The 6,349-nt window shown below is 41.1% G+C and overlaps 1 pseudogene; it reads left to right on the forward strand.

Moving 5' to 3' along the window:
• Positions 1–482: 482 nt before the first annotated feature.
• LOC122210309 lies at positions 483–1,674 on the forward strand (annotated as a pseudogene).
• The last annotated feature ends 4,675 nt before the right edge of the window (positions 1,675–6,349 follow it).

Below are 6,349 nucleotides of genomic sequence, written 5' to 3' on the forward strand. Positions count from 1 at the left end.
GTCAAAGTCAAAAGGGAAATCAAAAAATAACCTTGATACAAAGGAAAACTGAAACATAACACACCAAAACTTATGCGATGCAGCAAAGGCAGTTCTGAGAGGGAAGTTTAAAGCAATAAATGCCTTCATTAAGAAAAAAGAGAGTGGGGCACCTGAGTGGTTCAATCGTTAAGTGTCCAACTTCGGGTCAGGTCATGATCTCGTAGTTCGTAAGTGAGTTCAAGCCCCGAGTCGGGCTCTGTGCTGACAGCTCAGAGCCTGGAGCCTGTTTCAGACTCTATGTCTCCCTCTCTCTCTGCCCCTTCCCTGCTCATGCTCTCTCCCTCTCTCTCAAAAATAAATAAAACATAGAAAAGAAAAGAAACGCTTATGTTAAAAAAAAAAGAAAAAAGAAAAAAAAAAAGAGAGAAAGCTTCCTAAAGCAAATGAACCCAGCCAGTGTCTCTTGCAAAGGACATGGTCATTTCTTGGGATAGTTTCCAGCTCTGGAAAATGAACACACTCAAGCGTCCGCAGAATCTAACTCTACCATGTACACTTCTTTTATGAAGTCTCATCATGGCTATGACCTGATTCCCACAAGCTTCAATTTGTTTATATTTGATACTTCCCTGTAGGTGAAGAAAGCTTCCCCCTCCCACCCGACCCCTTTGGCAACTAATGGTATACGAGCTGCTCCTTTGTGGGATAGTAAGAAGAAAAGTTTTGTGGGCATGCGGGCCATCACCGATTTCACCAGTATCTTGCACCACTAGGGGGAGCCTAGGGAGCTCAGTTAGTTGAGCCTCTGACTTCAGCTCATGGCATGATCTCGCGGTTCGTGAGTTCAAGCCCCGCATCGGGTTCCTCGCTGTCAGCACGGAGCCCACTTCTGATCCTCCGTTCCCCCCTCTCTCTACTCCTCCTCCACTCATACTCTTTCTTTCAAAATAAACACTAAAAAAAATTTTTTTTTAATATCTTACACCACTATTAACAATCAGTATTGGTATAGATCTATGAGCTGAAAGAGCACAAAATAGAAACTTGGAGGGAGGTGTACGTACGGGACTCCTCGAATCCCTTGTCCGCATTGCTTCTAATGCCAGCTTATTTGATGCTGTCTCTTCATTAATTCAAAATAAGATCCGCAGGCTGCCAGTTATTGACTCAGAATCAGGCAACACCTTGTACATATTCACCTATAAGCACGTTCTCAAGTGTCTCAAATTGTTTGCTGATGAATTCCCCAAGCCAGAGTTCGTGTCTAACTCTCTGGAAAGAACTTCAAGTTAGCACTTAGGCCAACGCTGCTATGGCCCACACCACCACCCCTGTCTACATGCCTCTGGGCATTTTGTACAATGCGGATTCTCAGCCCTGCCACTGGTGGATGAGAAAGAGCGTGTGGTGAACTTCTACCCCAAGTTTTATGTTATCAGTGTAGCAGCAGAACAAACTTAAAGTAACCTGGATGTGTCAGTGACCAAAGCCCTACAATGTTGATCACATTACTTCAGATGTGTCTTCAAGTGCTACCTGCATGAGACTCCGGAGACCATCATCAACAGGCTGGTGGATGCAGAGATTCACCTCTTTGTAGTGGTGGATGGGAACGATGCAGTCAAGGAAACCGTATCACTATCTGACATCCCTCGGGTCTCGGTGCTCACCAGCAGGGACAGAAAATCCTGAGCTGGTCGGGCAGCACCAGGGGATAAGTCATACTCACTGCCCATCCCAGCAATCACAGATGAAACCTTGAGAGAACTGTGATTATTCCCTGCTCAGGAGACCCCTCCTCTTCTACCTGGAAGTTGGGGAAGGTACGGGAAGAGGAAGGACAATGGGTTTTAAAGTGTCTCTATTCTCACAATACTCTTGAAAAGAACTTTCAGCCTAGCCCAGCGTAGTCCCTGTCCTCTTAGACATAGTCCCTTTTCTGAGCAAACTCAGGTTCTGTGCCCCTGAGAAAAACTCTGATCTCTAAAAGATGCCCAAACTTCACCCCAGCCCTCAACTCTGCCTCTGGCTCCACCCTAAGATAACAGCATAACAAAACTCTTCATAAAGATATTTTTTACTTATCCTGTTTCATGCTGTATGGAAGAGGCTGAATCCACTTAGTGGCATATCTGTCCCTAATAGGAATAAGGAGGATGAAGGGGACGGGGGGTCTTTGGGTTCCTGTGCTATAGATACACGAAGGGAAATGGGAGTTAGGTAGAAGACGAGGACAAAGTGGTTAGCTGAGGTATTGTTTTTCATAGCAACCCTGATTAAAATGACAGAAACCTAAACAACAACAACAAAGAAAAATCACAAATAAAAAACATAACTTTACCCCTAAGGAACTAGAAAAAGAAGAACACACTAAGCCCAAGGTTAGCAGAAAGAAGGAAATAACAAAGATCGGAGCAGAAATAAATGAAACGGAGACCAGAAAAACAATAGGAAAGATCAACCAAGTTAACAGCTAGTTTTTTGGAAAGATCAACAAAACTGACAAACTTTCATTCAGACAAAGAAAAAGAGAGGACCCAAATAACTAAAATCAGAACTGAAAGAGGAGACAGGGGCACCTGGCTGGCTCAGTCAGTTGAGCGTCCAACTCTTGATTTTGGTTCAGGTCATGATCCCAGGGTCATGGGATCGAGCCCCATATTGGGCCCCATGCAGGGCATGCAGCCAGCTTAAGATTCTCCTTCTCTCTCTCTGTCTCTGTCTGTCTCCCTCTCCCTCTGCCCCTCTCCCCAACTTGTGCTCGCACTCTCTCTCTAAAAAATAAAAAGGAAAAAAAATAAATGAAAGAGGAGACATTACACCACAGTAATACAGATGATCATAAGAGACTGCTATGAACAATTATACACCAACAAATTGGATAATCTAGAAAAAAAGGATAAATTCCTAGAAACATACAACCAGTCAAGACTGAATCATGAAGAAAGAGAAAATAGGAACAGACTAAAAACAAGTAAGGAGATTGAACTGATAATTTAAAATCTCCCAACAGAGAAAAAAAGCCCAGGACCAGATGGCTTCCCTGGTGAATTCTAACAAATATTTAAAGAGTAATTAACATCAATCCTTTTCAAACCCTTCCCAAAAATTGAAGAGGAGGGAATACTCTCAAACTCTTTTTGTGAGTCCAGCATTACTCTGATATGAAAGACAGATAAGGATACCACAAGAAAAGGAAACTACGGGCTAATATTCCTCATGAATATAGACACAGATACTCTCACCAAAATACTAGCAACATGAATTTAACAGCATATTAAAATGGTCATACAACATGATCAACATACTCATGAGGCTTATCCCTGGGTTGCAAACCAATAAATATGATATAGCACTTCAATAAAATGGAAGATAAAAGTCATATAATCACTTCAATAGAGGGAGAAAAAATATTTGACAAAACTCAACATCCTTTCCTGATAAAAACTCTCAACCAACTGGGTGTAGAAGGAACATACCTCAACATAATAAAGGCCTTATATGACTGACAAACCCACACCACATTCAACAATGAAAGGCTGATTTCTCACTAAGACTAGGAACAAAAGAAAGATGCCCATGCTCACCACTCCTATTCAACATAGTACTGGGAGTCCTGGCCAGAGCAGTTAGGCAAGAAAAAGAAATAAAAGGCATTCAAACCATGGGGCGCCTGGGGGGCTTGGTTGGTTGAGCGTCCGACTTCGGCTCAGGTCATGATCTTGTGGTCCCTGAGTTCGAGCCCCGTGTCAGGCTCTGGGCTGATGGCTCAGAGCCTGGAGTCTGCTTCTGATTCTGTGTCTCCCTCTCTCTCTGCCCCTCCCCCGTTCATGCTCTCTCTCTGTCTCAAAAATAAACGTTAAAAAAAAAAATTTTTTTAAAGGCACCCAAACCAAATCAGAGAGAAAGAAGTAAAACTGTCTTTGCAGATGTTATGATCTTATACACAGAAAATCCTAAAGACTCCACACACACACACACACACACACACACACACACAATTAGAACTGAATGAATTCTGCGAGGTGGTAGAATACAAAACCAACTTCCAAAAATCGGTTGCATTTCTGTATGGTGACAACGAACTATCTGAAAAAAAATCCCGTGTTAAATGGCATCAAAAATAATAAAATACTTAGGAATAAATTTAAACAAGGAGATGAAACATCTATTCAATGCAAATTGCAAGACACTGATGAAAAAAACTGAAGAGTACACAAAGAAATGAAATACCTCCCATGTACAAAGACTGAAGGAATTAATATGATCAAAATGTCCATACTACCCATCTGTAGATTCAATGCAATCCCTATCAAAATTTCAGTGGTGTTTTCCACAGAAATAGAAAAAACAATCCTAAAATATACACAGAACCACAAAAGACCCTGGATAGCTAAAGCAATCCTGAGAAAGAAGAACAAAGCTGGAATAATCAAAATGGTTTGGTACTGGCATAAAAACACACATAAACCAGTGCAACAGCATGGAGAGCCCAGGAGTAAACCCACACACATACAGGCAACTAATGCATGAGAAGGGAAGCAAGAAAGGATAGTCTCTTCATTAAATGGTGCTCAGAAAACTGGATATTTACATGCAGAAGAATCAAATTGGACCCTGTGTTACACCACTCACAAAAGTTTTAGGAGAATGGATTAAAGACTTAAATGGAGGGCCCAAAACTGTAAAATGTACTAAAGGGAAATACAGGGGAAATGTTCCTTGACATTAGTCTTAGCAACAATTTTCAGGATATTACAACAAAGTACAAGTAACAAAAGCAGAAATCAACCAGTGGAACTGCATCAAACTAAAAAGCCTCTGCATAGAAAAAACAACACTTAGCAAAATGAAAAGACAACCTATAGAATGGGAGAAAATATTTGCAAATCATCTATCTGTTAGGAGTTAATATCCCAAATATATGAGGAATTCACACAACTTAATAGAAAAAAAACCTGAGGGCACCTGGGTGGCTTAGTGGGTCAAGCAGCCAACTCTTTTTTTTTTTTTTAATGTTTATTTATTTTTGAGAGAAAGAGGGAGACAGAGCATGAGTGGGAGCATGAGTGGGAGAGGGACAGTGGGAGACACAGATTCCAAAGCAGGCTCCAGGCTCCAAGCTGTCGGCACAGGGCCCGACGTGGGACTCGAACCTACAAACTGTGAGATCACGACCTGAGCCGAAGTCAGATGCTTAACTGACTGAGCCACCTGGGCGCCCCTAAAATAAACATTTTTTTAAAACAAAAAAATCTGATTAAGGAATTTGAGTAGACATTTTCCCAAAGATGACATAACAGGTACATGAAAAGATGCTCAACATCATTAATCATCAAGGGAATGTAAACCAATACCACAATGAGATATCACAGTATACCTGTTATATGGCTATTATCAATAAGGCAAGAACAAGTGTTGGAGAGGGTAGAAAAAAGGGGACCCTTGTGCACTGCTGGTGGGAATGTAAATTGGTGCAGCCACTATGGAAAACAGTATGGGGATTCCTCAAAAAATTAAAAATACAACAACCAGATGACCCAGTAATCCTATTTCTGGGTATATGTTTGCTGGAAATATAATCAATATTGGAGAGATATTGCTCTCTCATGTTCACTGCAGCATTATGCACAGGAGCTAAGACATGGAAACAACGTAGGTGTTCACTGATGGATAGTTGAATAAACTGTGATACACACACACACACACAGGGATATCACTAAACTATAAAAAAGAAGGAAATCCTGTGTTTTGTAACAACATGGATGGACCCTGAGGGCATTACGTTAAGTGAAATAAGTCAGACAGAGAAAGACAATAATGGTATATTCTCATTTACATGTGGAACCAAAAAAAATCTGAATTACTCAAAACAGAGAGTAAAATGGTGGTTGCCAGGGGCTGGGCGGGGGGCGGGGAAAATGAGGGAGATGTTGGTCAAAGAGTACAAACTTCAAGCTATATGTTCTGGGAATCTAATTAATGTACAGCATGATGACTATAATTAACAATACTATAGGGGCACCTGGGTGGTTCCGTGGGTTAAGCCTCTGACTCTTGATTTCGGCTCAAGTCATGATCTCATGGTTCGTGAGATCAAGCCCCATGTTGGGCTCTGTGCCATCAGCTCTGATTCTCTCTCTCTCCCCCCTTCCCTGCTCATGTGCATGCACGTGCCCTCTCTCAAAATAAATAAATAAACTTAAAAAAATATTATATATTGAAAATTGCTAAGAGAGTAGATCTTAAATGTTATCACCACAAACACAAAAAAAATTATGAGAGAAAATGGAGATGTTAACTAACTTTATTGTGGTAATCATGTCACAATATGTATGTGTATCAAATCATTACATTTTACACCTTA

This window comes from Panthera leo, chromosome E3, assembly GCF_018350215.1.
Source record: "Panthera leo isolate Ple1 chromosome E3, P.leo_Ple1_pat1.1, whole genome shotgun sequence".
NCBI lineage: Eukaryota > Metazoa > Chordata > Mammalia > Carnivora > Felidae > Panthera > Panthera leo.